The 22,508-nt window shown below is 40.4% G+C and overlaps 1 long non-coding RNA gene across 1 annotated transcript in view; it reads left to right on the top strand.

Moving 5' to 3' along the window:
- The first annotated feature begins 5,869 nt into the window (after window positions 1–5,869).
- Window positions 5,870–22,508, top strand: part of LOC135579904 (uncharacterized) — a 41,728-nt gene continuing 25,089 nt past the window's right edge. The window contains exon 1 of the long non-coding RNA XR_010473826.1: window positions 5,870–6,009. This is a non-coding gene — a long non-coding RNA (uncharacterized LOC135579904). The remainder of the gene's footprint in view (window positions 6,010–22,508) is intronic.

Below are 22,508 nucleotides of genomic sequence, written 5' to 3'. Positions count from 1 at the left end.
ATGTTTTATGCATGCCTTACCTTGGAGACATTTGATAGCCCCCTAGAACACTTTGTTAGCTGCAGTCTTCAATAATCATTTGGTAAGAAGGTCACAGCGGCCTATTCGCACTCAAAAGGTGGAGATTTGAAGACACAGTATAATAACAGAACAAACAGAAAGACACTGTAAAATTATTTTCACTGACAGGGTTTCCATGCAAGCATAAAACCTGGGTCAGGGAGAGTCACTTCAGTTAAAAGTACATGCCAGTACTTCTCACTGCCAGGTTAAATTAAGGATACGCCCAGCCTTGCTGTGCAGGGTGGAAAAATAGAGTGAGAATGAGCCACTCACAAGGAATTCTTTAAAATCAGCAAAGAGAAGCCATCATACTTACACAGTTTTTCTGGGTGCTCCAACCAAACACTAGTACAGATCAGACTGCCCTTATGTTCAGGTCTGCAAAAAAGATAGAAACTGAGACCCAGGTAAAGGTAAGCACCTGAAACTCAGTGAGGAGGTCCAGGGAAGACTTTACTGGTTTACATACACTTTCCTGGTGTATAAGAGATCTGAGGGGTTGTGCTTAAGAACCAGCTGTCCACGAATGTCTCATTCTTCAAACTTGCTCCACAGCATCCTCATATGAAATTACATTTTGGTTCTGTAACTGGTAGGCATCTTCTCCACAGATATGCCTTTTATCAGGAAAGTCAGTGCTTCCTCGGTAAAACTGGGGCAGGATACCCATTCAGGCTTGTAAAGGATGATGAGGTGCTATGTTACAAGTCCTGGCTTAGGGACTGGATGTTTTAGCCCCACATTTCCCCCATTATTAACTTCAAATTATGCCCCCCAGAAAGTCAAGGGAGAAGCACCTCTTCACTTTTGTAGTATCTTCCTTTAAGAAATACTGAGAAGAAATTGATTTAGATACTGCGAGTCACACAGGAGATGCCAAGTCTGACGGACAGACTCATGGATGGCATGCTTTCTTCTGCATATAGTCTTGAGCCAGGAAAAACGAAAACTCTTCCTATCCCCTACAACACACACACACACGCTTCATTCAGGAGGGTGCAGTTCTGTTTTGAACACAAAGTGTACTTACTACACACAAACTGGTGACTGCTGATACTTGCTCTGCTGTAACCTCATTGAGTTGTGTGGCTGACGGAGGCTTGGAGTGTTTTCTCCCAGGGATGTCATAATGCAAAGCAAAAATCACATCTCTGCATCACCTATCCTGAGGGGCCCTAAAAGGGCCCTTCAGTGACTTCCCAATCTCCATCTAAAGGTGGTTTTTTTTTAACTGAGAGTTTCATGGGTGAAATATTTAATAGAATGTGAGCCCCATAGCTCATTTAGTTTTGTATGCATATTGTGCTTGAATCTCTCACTCACATGACATCATTAAGGTATTTTTTAGAAATAAAACATGAATAGGGGAATCTTTTTGGGGGGTTTGTTTTTTGTTTTTTTTTTTTTTTTAAAGCTTGGCGATTAGCTGGAGATTAGAATTCAATTGAACAGTTTAGTTAAATATGGGTTTGTGTATGTTGATACGGCTACCCATTGTCACAGCAGTTATGAGGTGTTTGGCAGTTTCCCAGCTTTCCTCTCCAGTGGAGTTTTGTGGCAATGCAAAAAAACAGTGTCCCACCTTTCAGTGAAACAAATTATTTCTCTGAAAATATTGCCAGTTTTAAGAGAGAGAGATGTGCATTCAACTATTTTATTGTTGTTGTTCTAAAGCTTTACATTTTTTTGACAGAAATGTCTGGTGTTAGTTGATTATTTATAAATAGTTGCACTTTATTCCCCCTTCAGGCTAGCTCTGAGGAAACAATATTAGAAGAAGAAATAACTAGGGAAGGCAACAGTCAGCTGCTTTCTCTGAAGAATACTGGGCAGATGACAAACCTGCTACAAAATTTGGCACACTATTTATGGGCAGGAGATTTTCAGGGAGAAATGACACTTTAGAGATTATGTGAAACTTGTATGATAGTTTCTCCTATTAAAACTGAAATACCAGAATGATAGACAGACAAAAATGAACCAACTTCTGTGCTCTCTCATCACAATGGTAACTCATATATTTCTCAGTGTGAGATATCTCTTTCTGGGCAGTAGCAACATTAATAAATGGTACTCTGAATGAGAGAGATTTTTGAAACAATCTATTCTGGGTTAGCCTATCATTACCAATAAAATAACTGTGATTTGCACAAAATGTGTAATTTGAGAGCTTTTTACCACTGGTATAACTCTTTCGCTCTTTTAACTCTCAAAAATACATAAAAATGCTCTCAGAAATATTCCCAGCAGCCTTTCTGGACCTGAGCTGCATCCTGGTTACTAATAAAAAGTCATTCTCAGCTGTGCTGTTGCCAGTGTACGGTGAACACATTAGCACATTAAGCCTTGATTACATGGCAAAGACAGAGGGTCAAACAAACTCTAACATCTCCTGCTGCATTAGGAAACTCCATAGTTATAAGTTCTGAAGCATGACAGTAGCAGTGCCATTTGCTAAATACAAAAAACAGAGGCAAAGGACCCCAAACCAATTGCCTATGTCACCCATGGAGCAAGCAGTGCATGGTGCAAAAGGGCACTACGGTGCAAGCATGGTGAACGTTGCAGCACCCACCTAAGGAGACCGTGCACACCAAGGGATGGCACCAGGGCATTTCTTCATGTCCTTCATGACCTTCCTATCCACAGCTCCACTTTGTCCCTGGAAGCCTGACCTTGCACTCGTGGAACCAGGAGCAAAGACACCTTGATTTCAATAATCCCAGACCAAATTCTAAAGCTATGTGATGTGAACTCGTGCACCTACAGAGCTCTGCAGCACGGTGAAGCCATGTTTCCCAAAGATATGGATCACACGCTGGTGTAGTGTTACAAAGGCTGTACCAAGAGATCCTTTCTGCCAACATGTGAGCAATGGCAAGGAAGCTCGGCAATGCAGGATCAGCTCTGTGTCCTGCCAGAAACCTGACTTCACACACTTGTCTCCTCTATGACCTGACTAACCTAGCAAGTGACAGCCTCGTTATAAATATCCAAGAATCATGAGGTTGTCACTTTCCCATTGTCACAGCCAATTAACTTCTAGGAATAACTATGGGAACTATTTTATTTCGCTATCCCAAACATGGGCCTGGAGTGAATGTGTGTATCTGCCCTGCCTGAATTGGCTGAGAAAAAACACTGCTCTGCTAAACACCAAGGCAGATCACTGCCTGTGGTTATGTACCATGTGTTCAAGGCTCTGTAATTGCTTAGAAGCAGCACCAAGATTTACACCATCATTTTCAGTCCCTTGCACATGGTGGCACTTGTGAACAGAGAAGAGGTAAAAGATCTCCTTTGTGTAAAACACTGTAAAAGTACATGCATAACTCAAAAACGCCATGTATGTCAACAGCCTAGAGAAATCTAGGCATAATCCCATAATAAGGAACAGCTAAATTGCCTTCTCTTTAGTTAATGGCACAAAGGGAAATTTATTTCATTTAATAAACTGCTCTTAATGATTTCTGTTTGCTTTCTAAACCTCAAAGTAATCATGTGCTGCAAGTGCAAAATGCTGGTGAAGGGGTTTCTCTCCCAAACCTAAATGACAAAACAATCTCCCCAGTTTTCCAGTTTGAGGGTAGCTTTTCCTCAGCAGCCTTTGGCACCGACATGAGAGCCCCCTGCCAGCTCCTGGTCAAAGAGAGGAACCTTGACTTACAGAGTGGAGGGCTGCCAAGAACATGAAACCAACACCTATATCTTGGGGACAACAGAAAGCTGTAAAGTGGCTGTTTATAGAGTAGCAATTGTTCTATAATAATTGTCCACTATACCTGCATCCTGTTCCTGTTCCCAGAGTTTACAATGGATCAATGTACCCAAAGTGTTCATACCCAGATCAACATAGTTTAAAGACCCATTCTTCCCCTCAGTTGGACTGCCTAAGCCCAAAGACAGCAGCCCTGTAAAGAATTCGTTCTCCCCTCGAAGAAGGATTACAAAAAAGCAAGGATCTCTTGCTTGTTCTGCCTGTGTGCAAGCACTGGAGCACAGAAAGGATGGCCCAGGTACAAATGTCAGGAGGCAGGCCATGGTATTCGTGATTTCCATTTTGCAGTAGCTTTTGGAGCTACACAGTGACTTTCCAGACAGCTTTCCAGGAACTGCCAGCTGAAATGCCGATGCAGAGAAGCCACACTTTGCATAGGGACATATGTGTGCTCACATACATAAAGCCTCTGAACTCACTGCGGGAAAGGGTTTTTTCCAAACAGCAGGACAAGTAATGTGTGGAAATTACCCTACTTCAAAATCCTCATGAAGATCAGCCCCTTCTGTTTTACCAGGGTAGCAAGGTGATCCCACCCACAGCTGGGACAAATGCTATTGCTTTCACTTCACTTCACTATCTGGTGGCAAAAACTATTTTAAATTCATAGACAGAAAAAAATGACAGAGCTGAGAGGCTGAAGTTAGAGTGAGCCAAGAGTAGGAAGTGCTGCACATTGTATCCTAGGAACAGCTTTCTGTTCCTCAGCCCTTTTTAGTTTTTCATTGTAGAAAGAAGGTTGGAAGAACTGGTGCAGATAAAGCAGGTATCAGCCTAATTTTTGTCAAGCAGTCGTTAATCCTTGAAATTTCTGTCTCTTTCTATCTCTCTTTTCTATCTCTTTTCATTAAAATTCAATAGTGGAGACATGCCCTGAACCATTCAAACACAACTGAGTTTGTGCTTCAGGAATGTATCTATGTATACAAGGTGGGGAAAAACAATAGCTGGATGGAAGGAGCTGCCTGAGACATTCCCTCACCTACAGCCATGAAAAATAAGGCCACTCAAAAGATGAACTTATAACATGTGCTTTTTATCTGTAGTTTACACCGCGAAAATATGTATAGGAAAGACTGAACACATTGTGATCTCAGGAAACTTATCTTTACCCAGATGAGGATGAGTTTGGTTCTCTCCAAAGAAGAAACTTGATTTGTTTCCTAATTATGAAAGAAAATCTAGTCATGTTTTTAATGGTACTATGAGAAAGAGTACTTTGCCTTGGAGAGTTAAACAAAGTTGTGTGAGAACACAGTAGATTAAAAAATAGTCTTGGAATGAACCATATGCAGATGCTAGTTCAGACGTAGACATGTCTGGAAAAAATATCCAGCCCCTCCTTATAAGTCTGCTACCTTCCAAAACATATATCAAGCTTAAAATGGAGCAAAAGCTCCACATCCTTGATGAAATCTAAAATGACAAGGAATTCACCTGTTTTCAGATGTCTCCCTCTTTCAAAACTGACTCAAGATTGCTTTGGTGGGAGGAGCTGGCATACTTTGTAAGTTTGTATCATGTCCAATGGGGAAATAGAGATTAAAAATGGATCATTATTTTGGGGTTTATCTTTATCCAAGGCTGAACTTTGAAACAGAAATTCCAGTATGTATGAGGGAAAGGGAATCTAATTGGGGAAAGGCAGAAAAATGTAGCTTGCAAATTCAGAATTATTCCATCAAAGATAACAAGATTGTCTTTTTCATAGCAGGAATTAGAAGTGACAGATGGTTGTGTTGCTGAACCAAAAGAGTAGAAGTCCTGAGATTCAATCTGTATTTCTGGCTCTGAAACAGATTTCCTGTACAAGATAGGGCTAAAATCCCAACATTTCAGTAATGGTCAGCCTTTGCAGACTTAATTCGAAACTCCTAAATCCTGATTTGTAGAAAAGCAGGCTGGGGCCCCTCATTTACTTTCAGTGGGAGGGACAAATGTAAAGCCACTCTGAAAAGACAGCTTCTTTCTCCCACATTGGGTGACAAAAGCTGAAAATTTAAATATTTAAAAGTGGTGCCGAATCTTGAAAGCTCTGACCAGCAGTCTTCTGTCTGTGAAACAGAGACATTCTTCCATTTATCTCCTTCCAGTATTCCTGTAAGTCCAGAGGACAACAGGACCTCAGGCAAGAGAAACAGAGGTAACACCAATAACAGTACCTACAGGTAAGGTACCTTTTACATTTTCCATTACATAAGCCTGCCTTCAATTAAATCTCACCAACTTCATTCACATGAACTGAAATTGCCTATTATGGTGCTGAATTGCATTAAGCTGAATTTGAATTTTATTTCTGTACGCGGATATATTTTTAGTCAGCTTATACACTTCGCTCATTTCTGAAAATGGTAAATCCATTTCAACTTTTCCCCAACATTAACATTAAAATAAATACTGCCATAAAACTAAACCTCTTCATTAACTCTGTGCTTTTGAAGAGAAATTAAAAGTTCAGCAAAGATGTGGGTGAAACCAGTGCTGGTATTTACAACCCCCACAAAAATCTACTCAGGTTCTTCTGTACAAGGCTCCAAGATCCCAAAATACTCATACATACACACACTTACAGCTAATGGGGCTGAGCAGGACTTCCCTGTTCATGACATCTTCCAACAAGCTGAGGATGCTGCAGCACCAGGCAGAGGAGCTGAGGCCAATAATGCCTCCCAATGCACTCTGGCCACCCCCATCCTGGTGCTTCAGCAATGTGGAGGAGAAGAAGTGCAGCTGCCGTGGAGAAGGAGTTGTGAAGAAGCTTAGTGACAAGGTGGGAGCAAGAGGCCAAGGTGGAGCAGCCCAAACTGCAGAACAGAGATCTTGAGACACTGATGAGGACTAAAGGGCTACAGGGAAAGCAGCAACTGGCATAAGAAGAGGTGCAAAATGGATCAGCTGAGGAAAGATGGGACTAGGAAGAAAGCAAAAAGCTAGACTGAAACACAGTATTTCTTCATCATCATCGTCAGTCTGTAGAGCACAACAGAAAGACACAGGCTTTTCCATCAAGTTCTCCAATAACCTCATGGTTGACCAGTCTGTTACCCTCATCGGTAAAGATCTCTGCTTTACATCTCAATTTTAATCCTGTTAATGGAACATGCAGGAGTAGATTTAGTCCAGATGATGGATTTGGTTTTATCATTTTTGCTACATTTTAAAAGTGAGCATCTTTTAGAAAAAGATATGGTCATGAAATCAAGTGCTATAAGAATTTAGTCTACACTAGGATTAAAGATCCTTGTGCAGATTTAATTTCACATCCTCAAACTTGCATATTTTGACACTGTCTTCATACTTTATGTATCTGACAGTTACATGATCTCACACTATCATTTAAATTGACTGAAAATATATTTTTTCAAGTTCATATGGTTTTTTTCTGCTTTTTCTAGTGCAAAGAATTTGCACAAAATCTGTCGTACAACATTCTGAGGATGTATTTGGTGAAAATGAGCTTTTGCTGCTGGATCCCTTCTGTGCCACCTTCAAAAAAATTCCATGCACCTTTGTATTTTTCCTGAATTCCAAAGCAAAAGTAAAAACCTAGAATAAAATCCCCTTTTTTTTCTTTTTGCAGATATACAAAAATGACTTTTTTTTTTTCCTATCAGTGCAATTATTTTGAAACAATGCTCTTTCTATGACTAATCAAAAATTACAAGATAAATAAATGCAAAATAAAAGTACAACCTCCTATTATTTTATACTTTGTTAGCTTGTGAAAGAGAGAAGATAAGTATTTGCTGCCCTCAAGTGGTGTCTTATTTTCTTCTTTCTACAGGCAATCACAATGGTGCTTCATCCTTTTTATAGCTTAAGTTCGGGGTTTTTTGCAAGGAAGTTGAAAGCTTGGAAGAAACAGAATTCAGCTTTCATTCAGAAAACATAAGATTTTAAATATATATATTTCTCCTTAAATATTGAAAGCATGTTTGATAAGTCTGATTTTGGATATGCTTCACCTCTGCTCGGTTACATTGTAGAAAAGAAGGATGCTGGCACACACAACTACACAAAATATGGGCTCTAAAACACCCTGAATATTGCCGATTAATCTTTTGTGGCTTTGAGTTTTGAGCTATGCAAAACAAACCAAGAAAAATGGTCTGAGACAAATGTTCTTGCTTAAAAAGACCATTTATAAATTTTAATCGGGAAAATTTGAGTTTGCCATATCTTTACAGCAGATCATGTTGAATTACTGTTAATGGGCTGAAAACACCAGGGAAAGTGTCACTCCTATCACACTTCAAAGGTGAGGTATAACTGATTTAGGGGCTAATCCAGTTGCAGCTCTAAGACAGCTCGATCAGATTCCAACTCAGCTGAAATGAGCAATAAGAATTGCATTTTCAGACTGCATTACATGAGAAAATATACTCTTTACAAATACACTCCAAACAGAACCCTTCTGTAGCAACCCAAATGCCTCATTGCACTCTTCACCTGCTTCTCCAAACCATCACCAATTCCCATTGCCTGAAGAGCAATGAAGAGCTCCCTGTATTGCAGCTTCTTTTATTCTGCATCTGGGAGCATCAAGAAACTGCAGAGCTACCCTATTGCATCAGACTACTAATGTGTGTCATCGGACCCTTCAAGGCCACGAGTGCCAGATCCCATGGTGGTATGTCATACAGATACAAAATAAACAGATGGCGCCTCGAGGATAATATGCAGTCTTAGATACAAGAAGATGCAATAATCAGACAAAAAGAAAATTGAGGAACAGGAGGAGGACAAAATAAGTGAGGAGAGCAAGTTCTGCACAGTTCCCTATGTCTTTATGCAATAAAAAACATCTGCATATTAACATGAAATAACAGCTCTGGATGCATTTATGTTTTCCTCCCTCTCCAATTTTATCCTAATGTCCCTATCCCTCTCTGACATATGTTGCAACCCTATTGTGAAACCAGTCATTTTCTGAAATGTCTGAAAATAGCAGGTGGGCATGACATGAAATGACTAAACACCCATCATTTGGGACTGACTCCAAAGGAGATGGAAATTTCACATTTAAAAAATTAAAGAGAATTTTTAAAGGTAAAAGGAAAAAGGACAGTAAACAATGCAGTCTTTTCTATATTCTTCTAAGATCATACATACCCTGAAGTAGGATAACTGCATCCTTCTGGAACCTTGCCTGGATAAGCCCTTGCTCCTGCCTCCCGTTGCTGTTGGGAGCCTGGCCGGTGCCAAGGCACTGCCAAGGAGGTGTCTCTGCTGCTCTGGAGAACCAGCACGATATGCAGGGTCTGACATAACCAGCATAATGTTTCATTACTGTGAAAACCGTGCTGCTGGTGCTGCAAGCTGAGAAACTCAGCCTCGGCTGCCCTCTCACCTGACTTACCCCCTCAAAGCCCAGACTTAACCCTGACGTTTGGCTTCTCTGCTTTTTATAGAGCTGCCTTTCCTTTCTGTTTGTGAAACCACACCATCTTCTGTATTTATTTTTGAAGCCATGCAAGAATACATCTGGTCACACAACACGCTTGTCTTCACAGTTGGCAAAATCAGAGTTTGCAGCAATGCTTTGGGTTTTTTCGATAATGTTAGCGACTGCCTCTCTTATATTTCTTCAGGCTGCTACAGCTCCACTTCAGAAAACCCTCAGGTGAGCATTCCCACTCCCTGTGTGTGTGAGCTCAGGGAGTAATGGTAACACACTCATCTCTGTAGACGCCTTTTTCAGCTAAGGGCCACTGAGAACACAAGGCAAACCAGTTTCTGGGCCATTTCCCATAGAAGATTTCCTTTGATTCCGATCAGCTCTATCTCACCACATAGTCTGCCTACGTCATCCAAGGGCAGGGCATTAGCAGGGTTTTAAGAGCTCTTACAAAGGGGTAATAATGAAGACTAGTGTTCAATCTATGCCAAGCAGAAAAGCTAGAGAGTTCCCCCATCTTCCTGCACCCTGCCCAGATCTGGCAGCACTAGCAGAGGAGGCATATCAGAGCTCAGACCAGCCACCTTGGGGACTTCTCAGCAGAGTGAATCATCAGAGCATGTTCAGGGCAGACATCTGGACCATTTTCCTCAGAGCTGACCACACTGGGCATCTGTGATGCAGCAGTCTTGTAGGGCCTCCACCTGTCACCACTTGTTGACAGAAATGAGCTTTCTTCATCATGCTCAACAAGCACAGGCAGATGATCAGACAGAAGTGGATATGATAAAGGAGCACAATAACTAAAAATACATTTGAAGTTCCCAGATGCAAAAGCAACAAAGCAGAGTCCATCTCAGGTCTCAGACAGCCTTAAAAACAAAGAAACAAACAATCACAGCAGAGAACTTCCTTTGTGACATTTACATCTGCTCAGTGAAGAAGTTGCTAGGAGTATCATTTCCTAAAGACTCCATTTGTCTGAGTAGCAGTGTAGCACAACATGGTTGCAACAGGAAAGCCTGTCATTTCATGCACTGTAAAATCCTTGGGGCATTTCATGAAACAATCAAGTAGAAGAATCAAAGATTTTAATGGAATGCATATAATTCCAGTCATTTCTGAAAACATCCAAACATTTATTCTAAATAAAATATAAATATCTAGTGAGACTGACAGTCTGTCTTTTAACTCCAATATGTTATGTTCCTATGACAGATTTTAAGATTATATAACTTGCCATGTAACATAGTCTTTATCTTCCTCACACCATACCTGGTTTTCAATAGTAGCAGATGTCATGCAAATATCAAAAGATATGCATGAGGAAAAGAACCCAACCTAAAATGTCATCAGCAGAAAGATCAACATAGTTAAGTCTCCTGAGTTGGAAAAAAGGCAATCTATGTCCAGAGATGCTTTCTCGCAAGGAAACCCTCAGGATTTCCAATGTGTAAGGACAGTGCTCATGGAGATATCTGTATCACCCTACCCTCTATCTAACCCTAAAAAAATCTTCATTCAAAGAGAGGAGTAACCACAAAGAGGGTTTTTGTGTTGTTTTCTTTTTAGTTACTTGACCAGTAAGCAAAATATAGCACGTCCAATTGTAGACAAAGAAGGGCACAGTTAGGCATTTCCTATTAGTTCTATTATCAATGTTAAGCACCTGTCAGTCCTGGACAAGAAACTGAACATAGGGAAATCATGATCCTCTACCAAGGAACCTTTTTAGCCCTAAATCTATCAGTTCCTAGTTCAGGCATTGGCAATGCTGTTACCCTGGAAATCTTCACTCTGTAGTGAGCATTGCAGGGTGTTCTCTGCTTTGTATTCCTGCTCTTGTTTTTACCATCAACCCCACCATGAGTTCACTCTTGTGTAGTTTCAGCCCTGCTTCTGCTTTAGAGGAAGGAGCTCCAGAAAACAGTAGGTAAGGACCCCACTCATCAAGACCTTTTAATTTTTCCTGCTATATTGTAAAACTGTAAAACCCAAGAGGGAAAAGTTTAATGGAAGAGGCCAAGAAACCAATGTGTGTGTGCGCTCAAATGGAGAGCTAGTAGTACATGCAGCACCTCTAAATAACTTCTCTGGCAAGGAGTGAATGTAGTTTCAGAAACTATGGTTCTTTTATTATTCTCTAACAAATATATGAGAAACACAGTGCCAATGGTCAGCCAAGCAGAAAACACACCAAGACAGAATTTGTGATTGAACAAGCAAACAAAGCAGCACTTACATTTCTGAGTCTACAAATCTGCACAAGCACTGAAGCAAGAGTAACGACAATGAAGCCCATAAACAAACCAATGGATGGGGAGCAGGGCAAAGAAAAGAAAGGTGGAGCTTTTGCTATAGTGTTGGGAAGAAAGGACGTAAAAGGCACATGCCCTTGCCAGGAGCTAACACAAAGCCAACTGTGAACTGCCATGGCTTCTCTGACAGAATGGGTCTGGAAAGAGGCCTTGAACTAGAAGATAAGCAGCAAAATATGTGTTGCATACCCATGTTATTGACCCAAGAACTCACACACCAACACATAACTTGGAGATGTTAAAGGTTCCTTTATTAAGGAAAGTCATATTTGTAGCTCACTTATTCCAGCCAACAGGAGAAGTTCTGATTTGCAGGCAGCTGAGGATCCAACCCAAGGGAAAGGCACACAGACAGCAAGAGGAGCTGAACTGTTGCAGGAAAAAACAAATGGTACACACAGACACTTGCACAGAACAAGGCAAAGGACCAGTGTTTGTCTGAGAATGGACGTGTCACAGTCCAGAGAACTATCTACACAAAGTGATGCAAAAAGCAAGGTTAATAATGCCCTGCTTATGAGCAACAGTGGGAAGGAGCCTCATTACCTCCTTTGGTCAGAAGAGGCAGGGGCAAGTGTAAAGCCATGGGAGAGTCATCCTGAACCAAATATAACTTATTGGAAGGCTTTCTTAACTCAGCACTCCTGGGCTGTGGCCCCTTCTTTGAGGCGGCTGGGGCAACCCTAGCCCTGAGACTGCAAGACCAGAATTTTGTCCCTCAGAGACAGCAGTCCGAGGTGTAAGCAATGGCCAGGATCCAGCAACAGCCAAGCCCCAGACACAAGCAGCTCTCTACAGCAAAGGAGTCCCAGTCCAGGACACTGCACAAAAATGAGAAACTTGCGTCCAGCTATCAAATCAGCAAGTACGTGATGACCAGGGAAAAGCACTTCAGCTGCTCTGAGTTCGAAGTAAGATGCATTCAACAACATGAGCACCCACAGAATGCGTGTCCCTGAACAAAATGGCAGTCAGGTCCCCCACCAGAAAGAAGAGGACAGGCAATCAAAAAGCTTCATGCTGGACAGTACAGGAAAATTTAAAAGCCCATAACCAGAGCAGAGTGAATGTCCTTGTTCCCCAAGTCAGCTGTGTGCCCAAATACCAGGCAAACAGTGGCAAAGAGAAGCCCAGAGCACTGCAGAAAGCAGAAAGGTGATTTGAGGTGTACACTTCTACTTTATTCCTTGTCTTCATTTAAATATTTCATCTTACTGTTTAATAGTTTAATTAGGGAAAACAACAGGCTTTCTGGATAAGACACTGAATGAGGAGTACGGTTCAGATTCTTTTCTCTTGTCTTGAAGCATGACTTTGACAAACACTTTTCTTCTCTATCCTACTATTCCACCTAAATTTGGATATTCTTTCATACTTAGGTAAGAGAAATTTCCAGTCAAGCTTTCCCTTACTGTGAGGTTTTACAGTGCCTAGCACAATGGGGCTTTGACCCTAACTTAGACCTCTGCTACTATATTCAAAAATGGTCACTGACATGTTTTGCATTCCTGAATGCATCCACTACTACAGATGGAGCCTTATAATAATGGAGAAAAAGTAGATCATTTTAGTGGAGAAAGATTACTTGTAAAACAGACAGAAACGGTCAGCTGATGTGGCAGAACACCACAATACAAGGTCTATCATGATTTATCTCATTAAAATGGTTATTATAGATTTAGGAAAGAAACTAGAACCAGATGCCTTATTCTGCTTCAACCACTGTGAGGCTAATGAGCCCAGACAACGCAAAACATGTTTGATTAAGGGTTAGTTTGCTATCAGTACACAATTGTTTCCAGAATTTTTAACTTGCTCATGGCAATAATACAAGCTGTGTTGTGGATGGCACATGAAGATTTTCACCTACATGAAGCAATCCCCAAATTCTGTTTTGAATGCAGAATGAAAACTGTTGAGTTTAGCTGGTAAAGGCTGACTTGTAAGAAGGATGAGGAAAGCCACATGTCTGCTGGGCCAAGGGAACCTCTGGAGATGCCAGGAAACCCTTTTTGGACTCCATACAAAGCCAGCAGTGTATGGAGCGAGGTGGCTGACAGCACGTGTCTGTCACACAGTGCAGGAGTGTGCAGAGGGTCTCAGCCTGGCAGCCTGTGCACAGTGTGTGAGACAGGCACCAGCACGTCCATCTCACCAGAGCACTGGCCTAGGCCTCATTGGCCCTGCTGAGAGTCCTGGGGCAGTGCCAGGCTGATACTACATCCAGGGTGCAACTGCCTGGCTGTGCTGCACAACTGGCTGCATGGTGTAGGGACACATATTCAGTCCCTGAACTAGCACCACTGCCTTGAGCTTTGCCAGTGGTTGCTGTTGTTTCAGGCTGTGGTGGCTTTTCATGGCTTTCTGCATGAATGGGACCCCCAAGTGCCTTTTGAAACAGGGACCTAATCACTACGAAGCAAATTGCTTTTAAAATCTTAGTTTACATGTTCGAATCTTGGCCCAAATCTTAATATATATTTCTGACAGTGCTAATTATTATTTTTTCACATAATTGTAGGAGAGAGGGTGCCAAGTATGAAAGACAAAGGAACGCAGCCAGGCTGAAGGCAGGGGGATCTGCACATTCCACCAGAAGGCAGTTTGGGTGGTACTTCGTCTACAGCTCCAGTCACTTGCATCACTGGAGACCTCCTACATAAAGGTGTACAGTAACACCTCAAAATACCACCATGGGAGACAGGATGATGGGTGAGGAAACAAATATGCAAAAAAAAAAAAAAAAGTAACTGGAAATCAGATGAAAAAGCAGTATAAAAACACAGTATGTCTGTGGTCTCCACTGTTTCTATTCCTCTTACCTACCAGTGACACTAGGTAAACTGATTTACAGTTGAATCTGTTCATTATTAAAGAAAATTGACCAAATGCCTGGTCTGCAAGAGAGTTGCTGTCTCTATAAATTAGGCCACTGTAAGGTGTCTCACTTTTTCCCCACTTTGGAGTTTATTTGACTGTGATAAATGGCTATTTTGTGCAAGGCAACAAATGGTCTATTCTTTCATGCCTTGCCAAGATCACAGGGTAGGTAAAGGAAGAGGGACAGGCAATTGGGATTATGGACGGCAGCATGTCAGCGAGATCCTTTGATATGGTAGAAAGGGTATTTCCAGCTATGGCCCAGTAACCAGAAATAAAAAGGTGATTGCGGATACAATTTCAAATCACTATTGCATTGATTAAAAAAAAAAATCAACCACGCAAAACTCAAGAGACCTTGAGGTCTGCCAAGGATTGATTCACTGTGTGGCTACAACCAGGTTCCTTCCCTTCCAGGTGCTTCTGTTTGCTTTGTCTTACCCATCTCATTCTTTGGGGCAGGGAATGTTTCCTTGTCTGTGTTTTCAGAGAAACTAGAGCAAGGGCACTCCACCCTTGAGTGATATCACTGATACTTTAACAATGGCGTTGGAAGATTCGTTCAGAGCAGATGGCCTCAAAGTCTTGGACTTCTAATATGGAAGGAAGTGAAATGCTTATTCTGGTTAAGAGCACTTTGACTAAATGCAGAACTCTGAATCTACAGGTAGCTCAACAGAAGCAATTTAACCACTGGTAGACTCTCAGGTGAGAAATGCAAGATGATTCCATAAAGCAGTTACAGCATTTCCTTCCACACAAAGCAGCCAGTCTGCTGTCTACAGTGATCCCGCACTGGTCTGCACAAAGCACAGCTGACCTACAGATGCTGCAGAGGCTGGGGGAAAAGAAAGGAGGAAAGAGGCACTGAAGCAGTTGCATGGAAGAAAAGCTAAAGCACAAAACCAGAAACTAAAATTTCAAGCAAGAAATTAAAAAATAATAACAATAATATTAAAAAAAAAAAAGACACCAAAAAGCCCCACACATTAATACAGGAAAACTATGGGAAATGTCACATTCAAATGGACCTGTCAGAAGGTAAACAAAGAAAGTTCTTTTTTCCTATTAAGCCAAAGTATAGTAACTACATTGAAGTAGATACCTAAATAATAATTCAATGCATCCTACATTTAGTTATTTTGTGCAGTTGCCAAGCCCATCTGTTTTATCAGCAATGGAAAAGTGGTGAGATTTGCAACACTTTCTGGTTATGAGTAAAACATATTCTGGTTGACCAATGACCACATATGAATAAAGGCAAAAAAAAAAAAAAAAAAGAGAGAGATTACAGAGCAATTTTTTATTCAGAATTAGCTTTCCCAATCTAGATTTATGTCCCTATTTTCTCTAATGTCCTTGTACAGATCTCACTAGTTGCTCACCCTTAATCCCAACGCAAATTCTGTATCCATTTTGCTTAATTCCTTCACAAGTTTATTCATTTCAATGTTATTTTTTCACTTCTGATACTTTGTAAAATGATCTTCATTCTTTCAAGTTATCTGAATTGTACCATTTATTCTGCTGACCTTTACAAAACTAAGAGGAACCTTCATTTTTACAAGTATCCAATTAATGTTCAAGATATCTGTACCACAGTTCCTATAGCCACGTAAACATGGCTGAGAAGATTAAATGGTCTAGTTAATTTGCTGATTCCAATGGAATCATTCAGATCTACTTAAGGTATCCACATTTAAACCACATGATTCATACAGTGACAGTGAAAAACAGAGGAATTCCTAATTATTGGCTAAGTGCTACAAAGTGTTAGTGGTAGTGTAAAAAGACTACAGATGGTTTCTAAAGGAATTTTAGCTTGTCAGGTCAGTCTTTTTGTATGTTAAAGCATTGAAACAAACCACAGCCAATAACTATGTTTTATTAACTACTTCTAGCTTTCAAACGCTGTAGGTTTTATTAATATTTCTCAGTACCCTTCCTTGCCCCGCAGATCCAGACCTACTAGGTTGGATACTTTTGTCAGAACAGGAATGTACTTTTAGCTGCAGTTTTGAAATAGCCACTAGACCCTTTCATTCGTTTTGTTTGCTTTATTCTGAGCTCCTTTCCTGTTTCTTCAGTGGTTTTGAAACGACCAGTTTTCTTGCAAGTGGGTACATAAGTCCCTACCACATCTAATCAGATCACACCTGGATACAGACAAGTTGTTTCTATACATGTGTATGGAGATTTGCAACACCTCTGAGAACATAAAATACTTTCCAATTTCTACAGCACTTCTCACAGGTATTGAAATAAGAACACACTTTACTGCAGTATTCAAAGTGATTAACAGAGATTTTACTTCATCCTCTCGTGAACTGATAACGAGTAATTACAGCTAACTGCCCTTTTTTGATATCACACCAATTGGTCTCTGGAGAATCAGATAACCCTTCAGAGAACTATTTTTCTTTCCTGGAATGCTTTGAGCAAAGCTTCTAGGAGAAAGAGAGAGACTGTAGTCATAGGTGACTCGATATCAATCAATTCTTACATCCGTATCTTAAGCAGGCAAACAACCTAGCTGGAAATTTGGCTGAAGTGGCTCATAAAAGCCATGTAAATAATTAAACAGAAATCTCTGGACCCAGTGCAAAGGGATGTAGCCAAAGCTGTGTGGCGTGCATTGTACAGAGTGTCAGAGCAGATGCTCTAATTGTTTAGATGTTCATGAGAAGATGGTGTTTATGTCCTCACGGTGTTTTGAAGACAGTAACCAAGTTTCTTGCCCTGACCCTAGTCAGCTTCCACACAGAGGTGGCATATTTATAGGCTGGTGTTGTGCTCAAGCTAATAGTAATAGGCCCAGGGAGTTAGCAGCAGTCAAATACTCAGGCAGCCCTACATCCGTGAAATCAAACCTATGGGCAGAAAAATCTCACTAATGTGAAATCCCGCAAGAAGGAATATGAAGATGTCTGGGGTAAGACAGCTGTCACAATATTTACTTCACATATGAAAGAAAAAACTTTTTTGACATTTTAAAATCATTAGAGTTTAATTTGATAATAATAATTTATAATAAATGTGCTGGTAGAAGTTTGAGAACAGGATATTCACAGAGAGAATCAGGTTACATCCAACATTAACATTTCAATAGAAATAAAATGTTACTTAATAAATCTGAAGTAAACCAAGTTAATTTACCACTGAAGCCACATACAGTGAATTTCAGCAGAAAACAAATTCATAACTTCTTGGGGGAAAAAAAAAAAAGCTTTAAATGGATATGTAAAGAGAACTCCAATTTCTCTAGCACAGCCAGTTCTGGTTTAGTTTGTGCTAAACACAGATGTATATTTACAAAATAATACCACTGGTGAATACAGATACATTAAAAAGAAGGGTGGGAGGCAAGTCTTTGAAATAAAGTACTCCGACTGAAATTGCTTTTGGCAGGAAATATGCAGGAAACTTAAAGTATAGTATATACCACACAAGTAGCATTTAATAAATTCCTTAAGTCTGGTATGCAGGTTCCAGTTAGTTCAGAACATCAGCTGAGACAGACTCGGTTTGCTTCCTCCCACTTAGCCCTGATGAAAAAACATCAAGATAAACCATTTCCCTGGAGGAAAATTGTCATATTTGGCATATCTCTACAAAGACTGATTACTCTCTATTGGAAGAGAGTGTTACCGCAGAATCAACCTCTTATATTTGGACTCATCAGAAAAGCACACAGAAATCATAATAAGCGCAAGTAAAATTACCGAACTGGAGGAGCTTCTCATATACGGGCTTGATATGCATGAGACTTGAAAGTTTCAGGTTTTATACTCTAAAATATCTTCTCTGCCAGGAAATACGAGGGTCTGCAAACATTAGTGCTTCTGAACACTTATCTGTTATATGCATTCTAAAATCCATTACAGAGAAATAAAGACAAAAGGAAGTATTAGTTCCAAGCAAGCAGCAAGTATCTGTCATTTATTTATCACTTTAACTTGTGTTTGTGGAAACATCCTCTGGGACACACCAAACTCTTCCCTCCTTCACCTGCTTTTCTACTCTTTGGAAAAAACTTCCACTTTCTTTTGCCATTGTCAATATTATTCCCAAGTACCTGCAAGATCAAATGGTCTTATGTCCCTTGTGTTCTGGTTTTGCTAAAAAACAAGTTTCTCTTTCAGTGAATTTTGCCTGTCAGCTAAAGCCTTCATATTAACTGCATTTTCCTGGAGAACCAGACACAAGTTTTGGTAAACCTAGCAATGGAATGCAAACTTATTGATAAGCACGGATGGACATCTCGCGAGAGGGGCGACGAGAAACAAGTGAGCAAGAAACTGACCAACTGTGTATAACATCCCATTCACGTGAATACTTCATATAAAAGTGGGAGATCACGAGGATCTCGGGTGCTTTTCCCTTTTCCCTTCTGCTTATGGCTGACATTAGGAGAGGACCTTGCTAGTCGTCCCTGCAAACTGAGGCCTAGTGAGAGTCTGAATCCAGCTCCGATTGGCTGCAGAGTCTAATCCAGGACTTCGGGTGCCGGCTCTGCAGTTGCTGAGACTTTCAAGATTGGTTTTGTATATTTTGTATTATTTTCTCTATTCTTATTAGTAGCATTAGTAAAACATCTTTAATTTTTTTCCAACTCTCTTCACTCTGTGCTTCTTTTCCTTCCAATCGCCTCTCCTTAGTGAAAAGGGGGGAGAGGGAGGGAGAAGTGTGGGGGGGAGAGGGGGTTAACAATACATCTGCCAGGGTTTTATTGTCACCCCGCAATCTTAACCCTCTACACCTTGGTACATATTTTCTTCTTCTCTCCCACCCTGAATAAACAAATCCTTTGTTTGGTCTATAATATGCCTTTTGGCTGAAGTTCTTACTTCAAATCTACATTTTAAGCACAGACACATTTTGTCTATGCTTCACATGTTAAAACCTTTCACTTAACAAGGAGCTAAGAACAGGAGAGACGAAAGAATAAAAGACGGTTTGTTCCACTTTGGAAATCCATCAGACTCTGTTGTGAGAGGGTCTCCTGCCTCAGATATTTACCAGTTCCAGATGTTTCCATGAGAGGGTTAATCCCTGCTCCACCCTGAACTTAATTGTTCTATAGCATCCTACAGGATATGAGGAGGAGAAAAAGAGAACATTTTCCTCTTGACCCTTAGCTGCAAAACGATTTGTATCCTGAATTTTAGAACAGACAGCTTGTGCAATGCTACCACAGTGTAAACACACGAGCTATTCTCTGCCTTCAGACTGTCTCATTTTGTTAAAGACATCAAAGTGGTTTTATTCAATGATATAACAACAGTGAGTTCCTAAAGTGCTCGCTTGTGTTGGTTTCTCTCCTAAATTTTCTTGCATATCAACATGCATTTGGGAGGTTTTTAAACTTCAGACGTCTGCAATTTACTTTATAAAACAGTAAGAGCACAGTGAGACAAACAAAGTGGTATATGAAGAACAAGAACCCAACTGGTAGAGCTAGCTGGCAATGCACAATGAGTTTTTTCAGCAGGTAGACTCTAGAAATCTTACTTCATTATTTCAAGAACGTGCTGTGAGCTTATTGAATGTAGCATACATCTGGAGCCAGAATACACATCAGGGATAACTTAATTAGCTATGCTGTTTAAAGACACAGCTCAGTTCAATAGAATCTTATTAAAAAAAACCCTAATGGTGAAATTTAAAACACCAAGGGAAAGTAGTAGTGTGCTTTGGTGCCAGTATTTTTTCTTGTAACATAAAAAAGCATCATATGTCATGATGTTATGGAAGTGTTTAGGGCCAGATAATGAACTAAGATACTTGAGCTAGCTTCAGTATTTTTTAAAACCTAAAATTGTTCCTCTACCTGCAATCTGTAAAACCTCCCAGCTACATAAATAGTTTTCTGCGTTTCTTCAGCTTACAGCTAACTCGTATCTCTTTGCACAAGGAACCACACAACCTGCTGCGATCACCCGAGCTTCAGAGGAATTCCTCTGCTCCCACAAATTGAAGCTGACCATTTGCAAAACATGTTGCAAAATCATCCAAATTTTGAGGACCAAAACTTGAGGTTGTCACACACAATATGGATGTAAGAGCAGACTGTAATTTCCTCAGTACAGACTTTTAAAATTAACCTACTTTCTACTTCACAAACAAATAACCTGTAAGAAGCACATGTTAGGTTACAGAACATGGCTGGTTTTACTGAATAGATCCTTCTGGGAAAGCAGTTGCCCCAGCAAGCCACTTTTCAGATAGTTTCAATTTTCTCTTTCTCCCTCATCTGGCCTCCATTATTTCTAGGAATTTGTTTAAATGAATGTTGATCAGTAAGAGCTATTTACCCTAATTTCTCATTAATTAAGTGCAGAAGTATAATCACAAACACTAAGGCACAGTGTACTTGATTTATTTCATGTTCTCTTCAAACGAAGGCCAGCAGAAATAAAGAAATCAACAGGCAGGATTGAAAAGTAATTAATGATTTTGGGTTCTCAAAGGGAAAAAGTTTAAAGAAGTCTGTTGTCATCCTCTTTATCCATAAATCAAGTTATTAGAAAATTCACCCAATTAGAAACAAGCATCCAGGTGGAAACCCTCCTCTCTTGTAGATTTATAAGCAAATACACACCGTTGAATTTAAATCTCTTTACCTTGCACCAATACAAATGGCTATTAAAAACAATTATATAATTCATTAATGTAACAGTTCACCATTAATAGCATTTTTAGTCTCACATTTGGAAGTATGAGAGTAGCAAATTATCATTCTGTTGCCAGCAAAGCACTGGAAGGTTCTTCAGAAGCAGTGTGAAGTATGAAACTTCGCCCAAGAAGTGCTTTTTTTCACCACACATTCCTGCACTAGTCAGTACTACAGAAGAGATAAATGTATAAGATACAGAGTTGCTATATTGATTAACTACAAGCGATCAGGTTGCAACTTCCTCAGCATGTCACCATTCTGCAACTGGATACTGGGGTCCTGGTTCTATCTTGCTGGTCAGGAGAAGGTAAAATGCAATTAAAATCAGAGAAATTGCTTCAGCATAAAACAAACAGGAGAAGAGCATCCCTCCCTTGGCACTTACAACTGCCTCCCCAGGTTTGGTGTTGCAGAGCAGCTTTCCATAGACCGGAGCTTGGACTGCAAAGCACAACAGTTTGGAGGGAAATGAGGGCTATTTTTATTTGCTATTATATTAACTTTGGAGCCTTTATGCTTCATAATTTCAAGAAAAACTGTTTATCTTTCACTGGTATAAATGCAAGCTAAAATACACAATCATACGACAACAAGACAAACATCATATATATAACGTGAAGTCACAAGAGCTGTCAACACTGTGCTATATTTCTATGGAATTAAAAAGGTCTTTTACAGAGACATCTTACCTTTTCATTACCACAAGTCTTTTCCTTTTCTTCTATACATAGTAACATGCATCATTTATTTACCCATGTCTATACATCCTAGCCTTTATTTAACCTCCCTGTTTGCCCCCATAAATAAGGGCTTAATTCAAAGAAGTACAGCCTTTTTGGTCTCCTTTTCCTGTTCAAGAGCTCATTGTAACACCTTCTTAATGACAGCAAATAAGTTCCAAAATACCTTTTAACCTTATCCTTCATCAGAAATTAAACATCCCATACACACACTCATATGTGTATGTCAGCTCATGGCCTGGATGGGTGTACTCTTTGATGGATAAAGAATTGTCTGGATGGCCAGGCCCACAGAGTTGTGATGAATGAAGTCAAATGCTTCATTCAAAGTTGGTGGATGGTCTCGAGTGGTGTTCCCCAGGGCTCAGTATTGGGGCCAGTTCTGTTTAATCTCTTTATCAATGATGTGGATGAGAGGATTGAGTGTACCCTTAGTAGGTTTGCAGATGACACCTAACTGGGTAGGAGAGTTGATCTGCTAGAGGGTAGGAAGGCCATACAGAGGGATCTGGACCAGCTGAATCGTTGAGCTGAGGCCAATTGTATGAGGTTCAACAAGGCCAAGTGCTGGGTCCTACAATTGGGTCACAACAACCCCAGGCAGCGCTACAGGCTTAGGGAAGAGTGGCTGGAAAGCTGCCTGATGGAAAAGGAC

This window comes from Columba livia, chromosome 1 (genome assembly GCF_036013475.1).
Source record: "Columba livia isolate bColLiv1 breed racing homer chromosome 1, bColLiv1.pat.W.v2, whole genome shotgun sequence".
NCBI lineage: Eukaryota > Metazoa > Chordata > Aves > Columbiformes > Columbidae > Columba > Columba livia.
Note: the sequence above shows the minus strand (reverse complement) of the source record. Positions and strands in the feature narration are given on the sequence as shown.